At 51.2% G+C, this 18346-nt stretch overlaps 1 long non-coding RNA gene across 2 annotated transcripts; it reads left to right on the top strand.

Moving 5' to 3' along the window:
• Nucleotides 1-89: 89 nt before the first annotated feature.
• Nucleotides 90-17778, top strand: LOC115850494 (uncharacterized). Of its 2 annotated transcripts, XR_009565717.1 has the most exons (5): nt 90-262; nt 893-1016; nt 1508-1615; nt 11219-12658; nt 12703-17778. It is a non-coding gene; the product is annotated as an uncharacterized lncRNA (long non-coding RNA). The 2 variants fall into 2 exon arrangements; XR_009565716.1 differs by having other exon boundaries at nt 11219-17778.
• The last annotated feature ends 568 nt before the right edge of the window (nt 17779-18346 follow it).

Raw genomic sequence — 18346 nt, 5'->3', positions numbered from 1 at the left:
CCGGCCGCGCCTTTTATAGCGGATGCCCCGCCCCCGCTCGGTGACGTCAGCGGGCGGGGCGCGGGGGCGGCGCGGAGGGGCGAGGGGACTGCGGCACCGCGAGGGGGAGCCGGGGCGCGGCGCGAGGTTCCGGCCGGGGTGGGCTGCGCGGGGTGCCCGTGGTGGGCAGCCCAGCCTTTCCCGTAGGGTTTGCGGCGTCCCTAGGCTCCCTGCCTCCCGGGCAGGGTCCCGGGCCCGCGGCCTCGATCTCCTCCTTTTCGGGGTGGGAATGGCGGCGGGTGCAACCGCGGGGAGGGGGTGCGGGGCGGGGAGGATGGGGGTCCCGGTGCGGGCCGAGAATGGCTGTCTTCGGGGGGCCGGGGATGGCGGGGTGGGCGCCCTCCGCCTCCGCCCACGTGTGGAAGGCGGTCGGTGGGGGAGGGGCCTGGAGAAGTGCCTGGGCGCCTGGGCCTGTCTCGCGTGTGCTTTGGGTCCTGGGTCCTCGCACAGGCCGGTTGCATGTGCAGAATATCGCGTGCGCGCCTGGGTGTCCCAGCGAGCACGTGCCTTCCACGCGTTATGTCCCCTCGTGCCCACAGCCACCGTATGGGGCTCGACCTCCAGCTCCAGGCCACCAGCCGCGTGTGGCCACTCAACACCTGAACCCTGGGAGTCTGAACTGGGGTGTGCTTTCGTGTAAAATACTCATGCGGTTTCATGGACTCACGAAGTTTAAAGAATGTAAAATATTCCATTACTTATTGATTACTTATCAAAAGAATATCTTGGATATATTTTTGAAATTAATTTCACTTGCTTCTGTTAAATTTTTTAAATGACTGCCAGACGCACAGTGACGACTAGAAAATTTTAAATTACCTACGTGGCTCACATTCTATTTCTGCTGTTCTAGAGTAAACATTATTACCATCCCAAGTTCACGGCTTGGAAAAGGAGGCTCAAAGAGTTGACCAGCCACCAGCCACAAAGCCTGTAAGTGAAGACATCTAGCTTCCTTCTACGAAGAGAAAGCCCAGGTGAGTTTCAAAGGCTTAGTCAGGGTGAGGTAAGATCCAACCGTAATTATCCCTACGAACCATCCTGAACGGGTGGCCAGGGAGTGGAGACCAGGGACTGCTTCCTTCTCTTTCTCTCTGAGACCAGTTTCTCCAGCTATAAAATGATAATTATAGGTGCCCTGCAGCCAGCTTTGTGAGTGGGAAACGAGAAGCTCTATATGAAAGCGGGTCAAGTTTATGGAGCAAAAATGCCCGCATAAAACCCAAGGTGATCCTGTCCTTATACATATTAAGCCCATTTGTCATGTTACTGGTGGGCAAAGTCACAGCTTCATCACCCCTGCTTCGGGAAGCCAGTCCTCGGAGTCCCTCTGCGGGCAGGCAGGTGCCTGGTTCCCCCTCCTGGGATGGGGGTGTATCTCTTAGGCTCCCTCCTCCTCTCTCCCTCCCGGTGCTGCTGGGCTCCCCTCGCTCAGCCCATCCCACTGATGCTGTACCCCCATGCCTAGGGCTTGGCTCGACCTTCTCACCACCGCTACCCCCAGCTTCCACTCCCTGGGCTCTTCACGACCAGCTGGAGCCTTCCAGAACCTCTCCAGAGAACAGCTCTGCTCCAGGTAACTTCTGTGATTACACAGTTCCACGAAGATTTTCTAGAGATGACTGTGTCTTGGCCTTCATTGTTTCATTCAAGGTGGGGATTTGGGGCCGAGTAGAAGCAGAAGATGAGACCTGGAAGGGATGGTACTGGGGACAAGGGGACCTTAACAGGTGGGCATCTCTCTACGCGTGGAGGGTGTCCACTTCTCTGTGTCCTGGTCGGGTCGTTTTGTTACGTTGTGAAGATGAGAGACGCTTATTCGCTGAATGCTCAGTTCACAAATATTAAGTGACAGCATTGATTCCAGCAGGCCGGGGCCCCTGGGGATCCCTGGCAGCAAAGGCTGCCTCACTGCCACCCAGTGTGCACCCGGCCTGCTTCCTCCCCGGCACCCGCCCCATGTCTGTTCCTGTATAATCAGAGAAGCACGCGGGCAGAGTTGGAAATAGCGCTTGCCCGACCTAAGGTGACACACCCGAGGACTCTGAGCTGCCCTCCTCTGCCATATGCGTGACCCAAACGCCACCACATGGGCACACTGCACCTGTGCAGACAACAGCAGGAAACGGGGCCCACGGAACCTCTGTTCCCTGGCTTAGGCTTTGACGAGGTCTGGGGCGAAGGGGGTTGTTGCTGGCTTCTCTGTGTGTCTAAAAGGAACAGCTCTTCTGGCTGTCGGGCAGGGTGATGGGGGAGGTGAGTCAGTGTCTGCCTACCGTGGGCCATTTCCTGCTTTGGGCCTGATGTCATCGACTGCGTCTGGGCCACTCCCACCCCTAAGGGACTTTGGGGTGACGATGACAAAATTCAGACTGGTGGGGGAAGGTGTGAGTTCCCTGTGGAAGGCTAGGCCTGTGTCTTACTAAAGGGCTCTGCCTGCCCTTCCCCCTCTCCTGCCTCCGCTGAGAGCCTCTTAGTGAAAGTACCCTCTGAACGCCTGGCACCGTGATGGTGGTAATTACCGTTGCTTGATGCGTTGCTAAGTGACTGATGGGATCTAGTTGAAATATATTAGCTGGGGTCCTGAAATTTTGAGAACATCAGCTTCCTCTGTAGAATAATGAAAACCCAAGAACCATCTTAGCAATAAAATTGTATCCATTATCCTGGAACAGTCACATCCTATTTGTTTGTGCCCTCGGAGAAGGCCCAAGGGATGAGGCACCTCGATCTCTTTCCCCTGAAACATCTGAAATTTCCAGGCTTTTAGTAAAAGCATCTCTTGATGAAGATGGAGGAATTTTGCTGGAAGCATTTGAGGTGCTTCCTTTTTAAAAAGACTGTCTAAAGCAGAAACAGTCTGAACTCCAGTTTAATTTACTTTAAAGATGTCAGCTCCACCAGTTTATACATTTTTGCCCCAGACAGTAATAATTTAGAGTAAATATATGTAATGTTTCTCAGCTATCTTCTGGAATGTTTCATGTCCCAGTACGAATTATTTTTACTAGATTTGTCAATCGGGACCTTTCATAATTGAAAACAATGTATAGTACACTGTGTGTGTAATATACACATACATTGTATATACGTATATATTTTTATTGTGGTAAGAACGCATTTCATGTATACATATTTTCTGAATACAAAATTAGAAAATTTATAAAATACTAAAGAACACAAGTATGTCTTTCCACACTCCTCTAGATGTATTTTTTTCACTGTTCACGTTTGATATTTTCCTTTTTTTCCCTTTCGTGGGTTATTTAGATATTTTTGTTTGTTCCTTTAAAACATGGTTTCAGTCATTTTTGCCTTGGACATTAAGAATGAAAGATACTGTTATTCTTACGCTATGACTTAAATGAGACATAATCTCACAAATTCTCAAATATGTGTAACCTTTTCCCAACCGCTACCATTTTCCCCATAACCTAGAGAACCTGGACCGTACCAAATTCTCTGAGCAAACTCTGCTTCCAATGGCCAAGGCTGTTCACAGGACTGGAGTGAATTTCCCCTATTCAGCCCACCCCACATTCCCTGAGTGGTTAAGAGCACAGGCCCTGGATGGATGGAGTGGGTGCAAATCCTGACTCTGCCACTTATTAGCTGTGTGATCTAGGGCAAGTTACTTGACCTCTCTGTGCCTCTATTGCCTCATCTGTAAAGCGGAATAATAACAGTACCTGCTTCCTGGGGTTATTTCGAGGACTGAGTGAATTAATATGGGAAAGCACCTAGAAGACCCCCCGACCGCACAAGTGAGGGGGTCCCGGAGACTGTATAGTGTTATAGCAATCTTAGCTATTGCAGTTGGCATCACTGTTTCCTTCCCTCCTTCCAGGGAGCTCTTCTCCATAAATCAGGGCTCAGTGCCAATGTCAGTCTCTCCACGATGTGCCCTCCTCTGTGCCTCGTAATACAGTGCACACACTTCCATGTTACAATCCTGGCCTCTAGTCCACGAGGCTGTGCACAGCAAGGAAAGGTGTTGTGGGAACGATGAGCTGCAGAGCTCCTAAGCGGGGAGCTGAGGATGTTCCTCCCCACCCCCAAACCCTGAGGGTCTGCAGGTCGATGGGCGTCCCCGAGCTGTGCAGGGCAGTTCTGAGCACAGGCACCCCGAGGGCAGGGCACGGACTGGACCAGCCCCTGCAGGAGGCATGAAACCTGAGAGAGCCTTTTCCCCCCGCTTTCCAACTTTCTGGCTCCCTCGCCACCTGTCTTCTGAATGCAGGCTTTCTTCACACCAAAATCTGAGTTGCCAGAGACTTTTGGTGAGGCCAGCCGTGCTGATGGCCACGGGGCCAAGCTGGGCACAGACGGGGTGCTGGTCATTTTCTCGGAAGCTCCAGAGCCCAGGGTTTGCTCTGTTTCAAGGCAAACAGATTATGGAAAAGACTGACGTCGGTATTCCCCTCTCCGAGGTGAGAAAGCCAGTAAGCCCTGCAGAGCCTAATCATTCTGTCTTCTGCTGAAAGTGTGCAGGGCAGAGGTGAACAGCAAGTAGGCATTGGGTATCCAGCCAGGCTGCTGCGGTCCTGTTCCCTCCGTCACCGCCCTCTGCTCTCCGGGGGCTCCCTGGCTCACCCATGCCCCATCCCAACTGCCAGGCTTTTCACCTGTAACACAAGACTCCAGGCCCACACTGTGCCCCCCACCACGTGGTCTGCACAGCTTTCTCTAGAATAGTCTTTTCAGAGGGGCGAGCAGCCACCTACCACCAAACTTGTAAAATCCGCCAGGGAAGATGCACTTGAAATATGCAGTGCCTTTTTTAACTATAAAATCATATTGAGGTACATCTTAAGAGTGTTTATCAGACCTTTGAGCACTGAAGTTCTGGAAAAATACAGTCTCCAGGACCTCCTCACTTGTGCGGCCAGGAGTCTTCAGAGAAACCCCCAAATTGTTTTCCTGTTCACAGTTCCCTCCTTTGTTTGCCAGCTAAGTCCCAGACATGCTTTATTTGACTGTGAAGAAATGCTACTTGTTTATCATCAGTTATTATCTATGCCTAGTTGTCATGTGGTACAAAACCAGTAACAAGCATCATTTCAACTACGGGGCGGATTAATTTTGTTACATTTATTACTGATTATACCAAATTTTGTTGAGCACTCGTAGTCTGATGCTTTTGTAACTTGCTGTCAATATTTTCTTATTTTTCTTAATTAGAAGAAGTATTTGTTAGGTCTACTCTTTTAATCTTATCAGCAAAGCCAGTTTTCCACTGGGTACCTGTAAGCATAGCCCGTGCTAGTTTTCAGGACCTGAGAAGATGGGGTGTGGAGGTGACAACTCCAAAATATGAAAAGAAAAACCTGCAATAGTTAAATTAATGTTTAATTAAATGAAACATAGCACATCAATTAGTCAAATGCAACTTAACTTTTATATCATAACATATAAGTTATAATAAAGTAAAAACTTTACAAAACGGAAATTTAAATACTTTTGATATGGTATGGGTGGCGCCTCCACGAGCAGGAGTATCTTAGATGCACACAGCCCTTAAACAACTGGATCATCCATCCTTCACAATTAGTATCATTGTCTGGATATAAAGGAATACTTTAAATTTTTTTGATAACTAGAAGAAAGATGGAGATTAAAGAAGATAGAGACGCATTATATAGGAAAGGGATGCCCTGAGAGAGCTCGAACAGAGCTGTGAAGAGGGAGGGTGAGAGGCACGTGCGTGCGCTTTGCCTGGGAGGAAACCAGACGTCTTGGACCAGTCATTTCCCCGCACTGGCCGGCAGGGGGCGCATGGCCGCGGACCGCTTGCTTGCTTTGGGTGAAGCGGGGAGAGATTTGGTGAGTTACAGGATAGAGAAGCAATGTGCAGCCAGACACCTATGTGTACTGGGCGCTGCACAGTCAAATTTTAGTTAGCTCGTGGGGTTCGTGCGTGCCGTGCAGATTCGCAGGTGACTTTTACAGTTGCATAGTTTTGTGGGGTTTTTTTAACATCTTTATTGGAGTATAATTGCTTTACAGTGGTGTGTTAGTTTCTGCTTTATAACAAAGTGAATCAGCTATACATATACGTATATCCCCATATCCCCTCCCTCTTGTGTCTCCCTCCCATCCTCCCTGTCCCACCCCTCTAGGTGGTCACAGAGCACCAAGCTGATCTCCCTGTGCTATGCGGCCGCTTCCCACTAGCTATCTGTTTTACATTTGGTAGTGTATATATGTCCATGCCACTCTCTCACTTCGTCCCAGCTTACCCTTCCCCCTCCCCATGTCCTCAAGTCCATTCTCTACATCTGTGTCTTTGTTCCTGTCCTGCCCCTAGGTTCTTCAGAACCTTTTTTTTTTTTTAAATTCCATATATATGTGTTAGCATATGGTATTTGTTTTTCTCTTTCTGACTTACTTCACTTTGTATGACAGACTCTAGGTCCATCCACCTCACTACAAATAACTCAATTTCGTTCCTTTTTATGGCTGAGTAATATTCCACTGTATATATGTGCCACAGCTTCTTTATCCATTCATCTGTCGATGGACACTTAGGTTGCTTCCATGTCCTGGCTATTGTAAATAGAGCTGCAATGAACATTGTGGTACATGACCCTTTTTGAATTATGGTTTTCTCAGGGTCTATGCCCAGTAGTGGGATTGCTGGGTCGTATGGTAGTTCCATTTTTAGTTTTTTAAGGAACCTCCATACTGTTCTCCATAGTGGCTGTATCAATTTACATTCCCACCAATAGTGCAAGAGCGTTCCCTTTTCTCCACACCCTCTCCAGCATTTATTGTTTGTAGATTTCTTGATGATGGCCGTTCTGACTGGTGTGAGATGATATCTCATTGTAGTTTTGATTTGCATTTCTCTAATGATCAGTGATGTCGAGCATCCTTTCATGTGTTTGTTGGCAGTCTGTATGTCTTCTTTGGAGAAATGTCTGTTCAGGTCTTCTGCCCATGTTTGGATTGGGTTGTTTGTTTGTTTATTATTGAGCTGCATGAGCTGCTTGTATATTTTGGAGGTTAATCCTTTGTCAGTTGCTTCATTTGCAAATATTTTCTCCCATTCTGAGGGTTGTCTTTTCATTTTGTTTATGGTTTCCTTTGCTCTGCAAAAGCTTTTAAGTTCCATTGGGTCGCATTTGTTTTTATTTCCATTTCTCTAGGAGGTGAGTCAAAAAGAATCTTGCGGTGATTTACGTCATAGAGTGTTCTGCCTGTGTTTTCCTCTGAGAGTTGTGCAGTGTCTGGTCTTACATTTAGGTCTTTAATCCATTTTGAGTTTATTTTTGTGTATGATATTAGGAAGTGTTCTCATTTCATTGGTTGCATAGTTTTGTAATTCATGCGAGCTTGGGTCCCTCTGAGATCCCAGGACTGAGGTCGGAGGAATGAAGCCGAGGATGGGGCACAGGTGAGCTGTCGAGGCTGACCAGTGTTAACGCAGGCCCAGACCTGCTCTCCGGCCTTACTGCTGGGCTGGAAGGAGGTGATGAGAAAGCAAGACAAGGGAACCAGGAAGCGCAGGCGTACGTCCGAGTGGGGCCTGTCCCTGCGGGGCTGCTGCCGCGAGTCCAGAGCCTAAGACAGAAGTTTCCGTCCTAACTTCCTGCACTGGCAAATTTGAACCACTGAACTGGAGCCAGTCCTCAGGGAGGTTGCAAGGCTGGCTCAGCTGCCTTTTTCATTTTTGCCCACCTCTTGCTGCCCTTCCCCCACCTTGAGCACACAGGCTCCACCCCCTCATGAAAATCCTTACCAAGAAGATAATTTAATACCAATCCATTAAGGCCTTATTCTGATGAGCAAGTATATTAACTCTTCCAAGAATGATCACGTAGAGGCATAGACTTCTGTGGTCAAAGGGACCTGAAAATCAAATATTCAAACAGTGAAAGATATTCCAGAACTAGCCTGTCTCGGTCCCCCGCGCAGAATTCCTGACAAGAAGCCACAAAGCCTGTTCTGAAGCAGCTTCCTGGACAGGACTAAGGCTCAGAGAGATTAAAATACTTGCCTAAAGCCCTACAGCTACTAAGTAGAAAACTCACGTCCTTTATGAACGCAGATCCAGATCGTCGGAACCGAGGTTCCAGGAACCATGTTTGTTTCGGTCCCCAAGCTGTCCGTTCCTGGTAGGCAGAACTCGAAGCCCCAAAGTTCACCAGCCCCGGGTGCACACACCTTTTCCCAGTTATTCAATCAAACGCTAATCTCAATGCTGTGGGAAGGGATTCTGCAGGTGTAATTCAGGCCCCAAATCAGTTGACCTTAAAATAGGGAGATTACCTGGCCGCGCCTTCACTAATCACGTGAGCCCTTTAAGGGAGAATTTGCTCCAGCTGGTGGCAGAAGCCTTCAGAGTTTCAGTGCAGTGGAGGTCCTCTCCTGGTGGCCTTGAAGGTGAGGCTGCCGGGTTGCGGGCCACGTACTGGTGTCGGCGGGCACCTCCAGGAGCTGAGCACGGCCTCTGGCCGACCGCCAGGAAGCCAGCAGGGGCCTCAGACCCCAGACTGCGGGCAACTGGATTCTGCTAACCACCTGAGGGGTGCTGGGGGACCCGAGCTGCAGATGGAGCAGCCTGGACGGTCGGCTGTGCATGGCCCCCAGCAGAGAACCTGCTGCACCCCGCCAGACACCGTAAGTTTGTTATGAGGGTCCCGCCATCGGGCTGCGGCAGCGTGTTGCACACAGTGCACGAGAAAAGTGCACCACGGCCTCCCCTTTGGTCTGAGGTCAGTGCCCCTGCCCTGAAACAAGGATTTTACTCTATTCGTTTTAATTATAAAATGCTCTTTTTAAATATTTTATTACTTTATTGAAGTATAGTTGATTTACAGTATTGCGTTTCAGGTGAACAGCAAAGTGATTCAGTTTTATATATATTTCTTTTTCAGATTCTTTTCCGTTATAGGTTATTACAAGCTGTTGAATATAGTTCCCTGTGCTATACAGGAAATCCTCGTTACTTATCTATTTTATATATAGTAGTGTGTATATGTTAATCCCAAGCTCCTAATTTATCCCTCCCCCTCCCCCTTTCCCTTTTGGAAACCGTAAGTTTGTTTTCTATGTCTGTGAGTCTGTTTCTGTTTTGTAAATAAATTCATTTGTATTATTTTTTTAGATTCCACATATAAGTGATATACAGTATTTGTCTTTCTCTGTCTGACTTACTTCACTTAGTATAATATCCTCTAGGTCCATCCATGTTGCTGCAAATGGCAGAATTTCATTCTTTGTTATGGCTGAGTAATATTCCATTGTATACAGAGACCACATCTTCTTTATCCGTTCATCTATCGGTGGACATTTAGGTTGCTTTTATATCTTGGCTATTGTAAATAGTGCTGCTATGAACATTAGGGTACATGTATCTTTTCAGATTAGAGTTTTTGTCTTTTCCGGATATACACCCAGGAGTTGAATTGCTGGGACCATATGGTGACTCTATTTTTAGCTTTTTGAGGAACCTCCATACTGTTCTCTGTGGTGGCTGTACCGATTCACAGCCCCACCAACAGTGCAAGAGGGCTCCCTTTTCTCCACACCGTCTCCAGCATTTATTATTTGCAGACGTTTTGATGATGGCCGTTCTGACTGGTGGGAGGTGATACCTCATTGTAGTTTTGATTTGCATTTCTCTGATAATTGGCGATGTTGAGCATATCCTCATGTGTTTGTTGGCCACCTGTATATCTTTGGAGAAATGTCTGTTTAGGTCTTCTCATTTTTTGATTGTTTGTTCTTTTTTTGATATTGAGCTGTATGAGCTGTTTACGTATTTTGGAATTAACCCCTCGTCGGTTGCATTATTTGCATGTATTTTTTCCCAGTCTATAGGTTGTCTTTTCGTTTTGTTTATGGTTTCCTTTGCTTTTAAGTTTGATTAGGTCCTATTTGTTTATTTTTGCTTTTATTTCTATTGCCTTGGGAGACTGACCTAAGAAAATATTGCTACGATTTATGTCAGAGAATGTTTTGCCTATGGTCTCTTCTAGGAGTTTTATGGTGTCATGTCTGTGTTTAAGTCTTTAAGCCATTTCAAGTTTATTGTTCTGTGTGTTGAGAGGGTGTGTTCTAACTTCATTGATTTACACACGGCTGTCCAGTTTTCCCATCACCACTTGCTGAAGAGATGCTTTTCTCCATTGTATGTTCTTGCCTCCTTTGTGGAAGATTGACTGTAGGTGGTTGGATTTATTTCTGGGCCTGAGACAAGGATTTGAGTGGAAGTTTGTTAGGGGGCTGATCCCAGGAAGCCTGGGAGGGCAATGGGGACGGAGCGGGGAAAGGAAGGAAGGAAGCGGCATTCTGCACTGGGGTCCGTAAGAGACCCCATCACTGAGTTGCCCCCCTGAGTCAGGGAAGCTGGGCTATTTAGCCTCCAGCCTGTCCTTGACTGGTCTCCTTCCAGAGGGGTGTTGCAGGCAAGACACGCAGAAGGGGGCCTGGGAAGGACAGTCAGCTATGGAGGTGCTCATTCGGAGGTACCTCCCCGTCTAGCGACACAGGCCACGTAGCCCGGGGTCCTGGTCGGGGCCCTTAGCTGGTGACGCTGTCTTCTCCGTGCTTTTCAGTTCCTGCAGTGTTCATGCTCCCCAGGTGCTCTCTTCACTAGCTAAGCATCTCCAGTCTCTTCCTGGACACCCATGAAACAGGAATCCGAGTCCTTTACAATCTGGGGTCGGGTGGGGGGACTTTGCACCCAGAACTGGCTGGGTGGCTCCCAGCTGAGAGCTGTCACCAGCGCTGCTCTGACCGCGTCAGCTTCCAGGCAGCCGCCTCATTCTGGCAACTCAGGTGAAGCTGTCCTGCTTCTTTGTGGGGCTGCAAAGACCACGTCGCGCTTCCTGCCACTCTGCCAGTAGTGCTGGGATCGTAGGGGAAGGACGTTTCATTACTGGGTGGACCTGGGCCTGCGTCTGGGGGAAGGGCCTCGTGTTCACGGCCGGTTTGCTCAGGCCTGCGTTCAGTATTTAAAATACTTAAATCAGCTACTAGGAGCAGGCAGGGTGGAGGCACACGTGATCAGAAGAGGCCACTCCAAGCAGCTGTCTCAGCCGCTCCTAACCTGTGCCTTTGGCCTTCGCTCCAGGGAATGCTTGCCTGTTGTCACTGGCCCTCTGAGATGACCAGTCACCTGGGAGCTGCTGTTGGAAGCTTCCCTTCGCTCTTTATTCTCTGCCCTCCCCAGGCTGCTCTGCCGTGGGACGGACCCTCTGCAGGCGGACCCCGTCCTTTGAGCTGTGCGGAGAGGGACCAGAGGAGCGACAGCCCGTGGACCGGGGGCAGTTAGGCCAGGACTCAGGGCCTCTGTGGACACGCAGCCTCCAGCGGGGCACTCAGCAGTGAGCTGTGACCTCCACTGGATTTAGAAGGAAGTGGGCCTCCCGAGCCAGTCCCGGGGACCACGCTACATACCGAACACGAAGTTGTCGGGCCTGAAGATCTGGCCGAAGGGTCCAGACCTGACGGAGTCCATGGTGCCCGGCTCCAGATCCACCAGGATGGCCCGAGGCACGTATTTGTTACCTGTGGGGACAGAGCAGGACTCAGAGCTGCGGTAGGCAAAGGAATCACAGACAGCGCCCTGCTCTCTGGGCCTCTTATGGCAGAATTCAGCAGGGAAAATTCCAGCATGAGACAAAAGTAGGAGATTAGAGGCGGCTTCTGCTCTACAAAGGGAGATAATGCCCTGCCTCGTCATGACAAACATGCAGGAGACTTCAGGAGCTCTGAAGTGTGTTTTTGAGCAGTTAAAAATGCATGCAGGAAGCCTTTCTTTGTCATTTGCATGTTCCTAATACGTTGCGTCTGCCGCAGAACAGAAAGCAAGGTGAGGGGGCAGGAAAGCTTCCAATAATCACCGGCAGCTTCATTGTAGTACACGTTGATTCTCTCCAGCTGCAGGTCACTGTCTCCATGGTAACTGCCCGTGGGGTCGATCCCATGCTCATCGCTGATGACCTCCCAAAACTGGAAATAAAGAAAACCGCTTGACGGCCTGGCATCCGAAGTATCAGTAAAAATGGCTCCCTTCTCCCTCTCCTGTCCTTGGAACGGCGGCGTTGTGGTCAGACAGTCGAGGAGACCCAGACAGACCAATAGCTGCCTGCCCTGATCCTCCAGCAGCTGCTGCTGAGGGGCTCAGGAATCCGCCGCGCATCAGCCATATGATGGCGACAGGCTGAAAAGCTGGGAGGAGCCCTGAAGGAGGAGAGTGGCCACAGCCGCGGGGGCTGTCACCCCCGGCAGGGCTGAGGGTCAGCACCCCAGCTGATGGACGGGTCACCCGTGGGGGCAGTGGCCAGAGCTGGGACCCTACTGTCGAGTAAGGCACATTCAGACTTAGAGATGGAGCGACTTTAATGGAAAAGAGTGTTACCGTAGGGAGAGTGCTCCGATCTCAGAAGCGTGCAACAAGCATGCAGGATGGAAGAGGACAGGCTTTTCTCTGCAGGGAGGGGTGAACAGGGCTAGCGTGAACTTTGTGGGCGGGGAGGAAGAGAGGGTGGGACAAGCAGATGTGAAATCAGCTCGCTGCAGCCGGAAGAGGGTTCTGTCGTCAGCAGACCCTCAGCCTGTTACAGGTGCAGCGTTCGCCTGTTACAGGTGCAGCGTTCGCCTGTTACAGGTGCAGCGTTCGCCTGTTACAGGTGCAGCGTTCGCCTGTTACAGGTGCAGCGTTCGCCTGTGTGCTTGCTTCAGCCTGGGGGCCGTGGAGGCGGGACGGACTGCAGTTTGGTAAGAGGTGGGCAGTTGTGAACACCTGGTCGTTGCCCCGTTGTTTTATACAGACAAAATCTGTGGTTAAACGCTACTAGGGATGAATAAGTGTGAGGTTGACGTGAGTTCGGTTAGCTGTCAGGGCTGGGTGGGCTTCCAGGTTCCTGGTGGCCCTGGAGGACCAGCTGTTACCATCTGCTGAGCACGTTCCTGGCCTGGCAGGTGTTAGAGGCTCTTAGAGACCAGGGGTTTCACGAGAGGTATGCTTAGGAATATTATTTTTAAAAAATACTACAGGTTAAATGAGGGAGTAAAAACACAATCTGAAGTTGGAAGGCAGTTGGTTGAGAAGGCTGTGAGACGTTGGGCCTGGAGTGTATTTAAATGGCAGCGTGAGAGCGACAGTGGCAATCTGATGGATTTCTCCGTTTGCGGTAAATATTTCGGGCGGCGGCATAGACATTTATGGGATAGCATGCACAGCCGTTACTCCTGACCTCTGCCCCAGGGCCCCTTTGGGCAGCCCAGAGCATGCCCAATGGCAGACGACTGTTGAGGACCGTTCACTGAGTTCCTGGAGTTCTCTCGTGTTGCTGTGTGTCCTCGGTAAGACTGTGCACGGTGCTGGTCACTTCCTGAAGCAGAGGAGGAAAGCGTAGAGGTTCTGGCAAACTGGCTGCGTGGCCCACCGGCCGCAGCTCCAGACACACATGTCCGCACGTGATCTGCACGGTCAAGCCTTTTGAGAGCCCTCCCAGTCCCTTAGCCTCTTGTTCTAAGGCTTCTTGAGAACCTGGCAAGGAAGGAGGGTCAGAGCCTCTTTCTGCAGCCAGGATTCTGCAGGTGGACTTGTGGCTGTAGCACGCTTCTGTCCCATGAAGATAGCCACAGGTAGCTTTTGGATCATCTAGTGCCTGAAAGCTGAAATCAGAGGTAATAGTGCAGTTATGGTGATGGAAGAAAGCAGTCTGGTTAAAAATTTGATAAGGGCCAGTAAGATTCGCTAGTAACAGGATCTGATCCAACCGCAGGCATGATCTTCCCAGTTTGGGCCCTGCCCTGCCCCATGGGAGACATTTATAGAGCCAAGAGGTCATATCCACCAGACCCTGCACCATGTGCCACATCCTAGGATGTCTGAACTTCCTGCCTAGTCTGCTCCAAGCCCACTTCTAGCGCAGAGATGAGCCTCTCTCCCAGCCCAGGGTCTTCCTGAGGGCAGGTTATTGAAACTTAGTACAGAAAAGGTGCCTGCCGTGTGCACCCCTAGGACCAAGGGGAGGCCGTGTGGGGAGAGGGAGTGGTGGGGTTTGGCGTGTGGGCTGGGATGTCCACGAACACGCCCCTGAAGCCCAAGAGAAACTCTGAACACGGAGCTCCAGGCGAGCGCCCCAGGCTGGCAATACTCCGTGCACAGTGTCACACGTGGATGCAGGGCAGTGACGTGTCCTGACTCCATGGAAGGACAACAGAAGCCCTGTGTCTGGTTCATCTCTGGACTCAGCCCTTTGCGTTCTTCCCTTGGCTGATCTTAGCCTGTATCCTTTCCCTGTGAAAACAAAACAGAACTGTCACTGCGAGGGTAACAGCTTTCGGTAAAGTTCTGAGTCCTCCTAGTGAATTACCAAACCTGAGGGTGCTCTTGGGGACCTTTGACCTTGCAGTTGGTATCTGAAGCAAGAATAGTCTTGGAGACCGTTCCCTCCAACCTCACAGTTGGCCCAGATGCTTCACAGTTGGTGTCAGAAGTGACATTTGCTCGTGTGACCCTGACTCACGGAAACATATGGTTCAAGAAGAGGGGGGGATGATGGGGTGGGGGGTGATGAACCTGTGGTTCCTAGGGGACCCCAGGTCAGCCAAGGTGTAGAACTGGAGCTGTGCCGCACTTAGTTATCAGAGGTAAAAGTCTCACCATGGCTCCAGCCCCTGAGTAGTTAGCTCACTGGACGCGTGAGAAAATGTGGAGTAACAAAGGACAAGCGAATGAGTGTCCGTCCTGCGTGGTGTTCTCTGCAATAAGCCAAGTGAAAGTGGGGTGTCAGGATGCATCTTGAGGCTGCGCCACGCTTGGATTCGGGCTGCTCCGAGCTAACTCAGGGCTGCCACCAAACGGGATAGTTAAGCCAAAGACACAGATGGCTGAGATCTGCGAGATAATGGGGAAGAGACAAAGGGGAAAGTCGGAGCCGGTCCCAGTGGGGTTCAAATCTGTGAGCGGTTCCTATTGGAGAAGTTAAGCAGACGTTGATGGGATCAGAATAAAGGTCTTGCTGCAGCACTCTCCGAAGTCAGATGGACCCATGGGAGCCTCTGCTGGTTCCTCCACATGGAAGGGCCCTAAATCTGCTTCGTTCGCCTTGGTTTGGAGGAATTTTAAAAGCTGGAAGGCACAGATGACAATGAGACAGCTGACCAAGAATTTCATGAGGTGACGGCCCCATAGTCTAATCAGGGCACAGACTGGCTAAGAGCCCAGGTCTCTTGGGCAATCCCCCTCCCCTGCCCCGAGCTGGGAGCCCAGGATGTGTGCCCGTGAGGGGGCAGAAGGCTTGGGGGGGGGGCGGGGGGAGGAGGTGCTTTGGGAGATCCTTGACACGGGGGCCGTGCACTCTGCTACCAGAGCTACAGTTAGATTCGGAGGATACGGGGAGGAAAGAGTCGTTGGGACTGAGGTGAAAGTTTGGATGAAAACTGAAATGTTCCGGCAGACTCTGTGAAGTGGTTGTGTGTCCTTTACCTGAATGCTTCATGGGGACGGATGTTGTGTCTGACTGGAGAATGCCTCCCCTTCTAGTATTATAAACCAGGAGGCAGGTGAAGCCACCCCCGGCTTTATTACTGTTGATTCGACAGCCGAGGGGTCGTCACCGAGATGGCCTGAGCCCCCAGCTTGCTCACGCGACCGGGCGAAGTACGGAGAGATTATCTGTACGGTGACCCGCGTCGGGTGCAGACCGGGGCTTACGGCAGAAGCCTGTGGATCCCGCCTGGCAGTGACCGCTGGGATTCCCGCTGGAGAATTCCGGAAATTTTCCATTGCAAAGATCATTCCTAGCCTGCTTTGAACATTATTTGAAACCGCCCCGATGGCTGAAGGACCTAAGATAACCTCGAACCTGAAAGACCCGTAGGGTCTTGGGTGACGTCAGAGAAATGCTCTCTAGAGAGGGGCGTGCGAAGGGCGTCCCGTAGTGGATGGAGATGGTTCGCACAGGAAAGGGCGCTGACGGAACACGAGGAGGAGAGGGCACCTCCCCCAGGACTAACTCTGGAGCCGCCTGGTTCGCCCTGTCAACAACTCTCCTGACCAGCAAAGGGCTGCTTGGCTTGTGGCTGGCAGTTCTGAAGCGAGCGCACAGCATCCCGTCCGGAGAGCTGCCGCTGTAGCTGAAGGAGGAAGGAAGCCGTCAGCTCGGTGGCCTGGAAGGCGAGCTACTTGTCTCTATGTTTGGGCTTTTAATGACTCAGGGGTTGTGGCCAGTGGCCTGGCCCTAGGGTCAGGCAGACGGGCAGCGGAGCCTGGCCTGTCAAAGGGCCGCCCGCGTGGGGCACAGCCCTGTAGGAGTCACTCTGGGAGTTTGAGGGGTGCATCAGTGTAGGGCGTGCTCGCTGCCCACGAGAAGCTCCCCCTTCGGGGATCGGGAGAGGTTGGGACGGGCAGGTGGCCATCCTTGAGGTGGCCTCGTGGGTCCACGAACTCGGTGGACGTGTGGGTACCACGGCAATGCAGAGATGGGCTGAATCTAGATACACTCCTCCTGAGGCACAAAATGGCAGCCGTACAGTCTGTGCAGGAAGGACGGAGGCTGCTCCGGGGGAGGGTGATGCCCACGCCGGCAGGTGGCGCTGTGCTGCTTCCCCCGCCCCCGCCGCCGTGGCAGTAGACACTCTGAGTTAGGTTTTGCGTGCCTGGTGGAAGAGGCAGTTGTACGAAATACTGTAAAAGGACTGGAACAGAAGGTATTGTACCAATTTGGACCACGGAGTCGCATTTCTTCCCATCGAGGACCCCACTCTCATCCTGAGAAATAGTCGGGTGGATCACTGGAACGGGCAATGATTCCTGCAAGGAGGGCCGGCTTACACACCTCTGTGGATGTGTGCTCACACTCAACAGGAAGGGGGCCGTGGATGGTCCACCGGGGAGGTTCCTCCACTTTTCTGTGGTATCTGGGGTACAAGTGGGAGGGATGCTGATATGACTGTACAGCCGTTTCCCACATCACCTCAACTTCCGTTTTCTGGATGCAGTGGTCCTGGGACCAGGGCAGCAACCACTGGCCAGTAGTAGGGTTGATGCCTAAGCACGAGACTCTCACTGTGCCCTCCCATCTTTATGTCAGAATCCCTAAGGGCCAGAGGGAGTGGGTTGTGCCTTGATCTTATCTGGCAAAAACCCTCCCCTACAGAAAGGACGGGGGCACTGAAGGGGGGGCTTGCCAGACTACCATTGCTGCTGCCAACCCAGCACGGAGGCTGAGCCTAGCATCCTTTCGAACAGAGGTGGACAAGTCTGTTAAAAATCAGATGATAAATGTGGAACGGGAGCTGAGGATAAAGGAGTGAGTAAGTAAATGGTTTGTGCAGTGAAGGAAATCCAACGTTATGTTGGTGCCTTGAGAGAGACTCGGAACACGAGATGGTGGGGGCGCTTAGCCCGGGTACACCGGCTGCCTGAGAGGGTGGGGCTGTCTGTTGCCGACACCACGCTTGCTTTTGGAACCGGAATGGTCGAGTGGAAGCCTACAGAACTGGGTGGCATCACTCACGGAGCGTCGTAGGTTGTGATGATGCCCTGGTCCCATTGTCGATGACTCAGTGGGACTCTGATGAAGTGTAACCTTTTGACTTTCGTTTGTCAGGCTGCCACACTGTGATACGGGGGCGACGCTGGCCTTGTTGGTGGGACTCAACCACCCTATGTAAACACGTCTGACAATAATACTGATGTTGATGATCAAATATAGTGAGAAATGGAGTTAGAGCCTATTCAGGACGTAATAAAATGACTAGCTTGGGGAAGAACTGGGTTGACCCAACTGTCAGCTCATTTTTATGCTGCATAGTTCTGTACAAGTTTATCACGAGGGGAAAAGTAATCAACTTAGTACCAAAAGATGGAAATACATGTACTGGCCTTGTAGGGTAAATCGATGGGTGGTTTCCTATTGCTCAGTCTGATAAATACTATATCAAGTATAGATGCTCAAAGATGACTGCTTTGCTGTAAGAGAGCCTTGGCCAGAAGCCAGGGGTGGCCTGTGTGGTGGAGAACTAATCTCACCCAGGAGAGGTCTGGTCTCTCCCCTCGGCTGCCGGGAGGTGACTTCCAGGCCCCTGGAATGTCCTGCCTGATACGAGTGCGCTGTTCGCTTGGGGGGCTTTGGCCACTGACTGTCTAAGGAATGACTTGCAGTTGGGGTTCTGGGCCACACGGTACCAGGTGAGACCTCCCAGGAACTAGAGACCAAAGGCCTCAGCGTCCAGGAGGAGCTGGGGCAAGAGGCTGCTGGGTAGGCCGGGAGGTGGTCAAGCCCCAGTAGGAACTCTGGGCTCACAGGTTCAGGTCATCGACCTCGTGGGCGATGCTCCA

The sequence above is a fragment of the Globicephala melas genome, chromosome 11 (assembly GCF_963455315.2).
Source record: "Globicephala melas chromosome 11, mGloMel1.2, whole genome shotgun sequence".
NCBI lineage: Eukaryota > Metazoa > Chordata > Mammalia > Artiodactyla > Delphinidae > Globicephala > Globicephala melas.
This window is presented reverse-complemented; position numbering and strand designations above follow the sequence as displayed.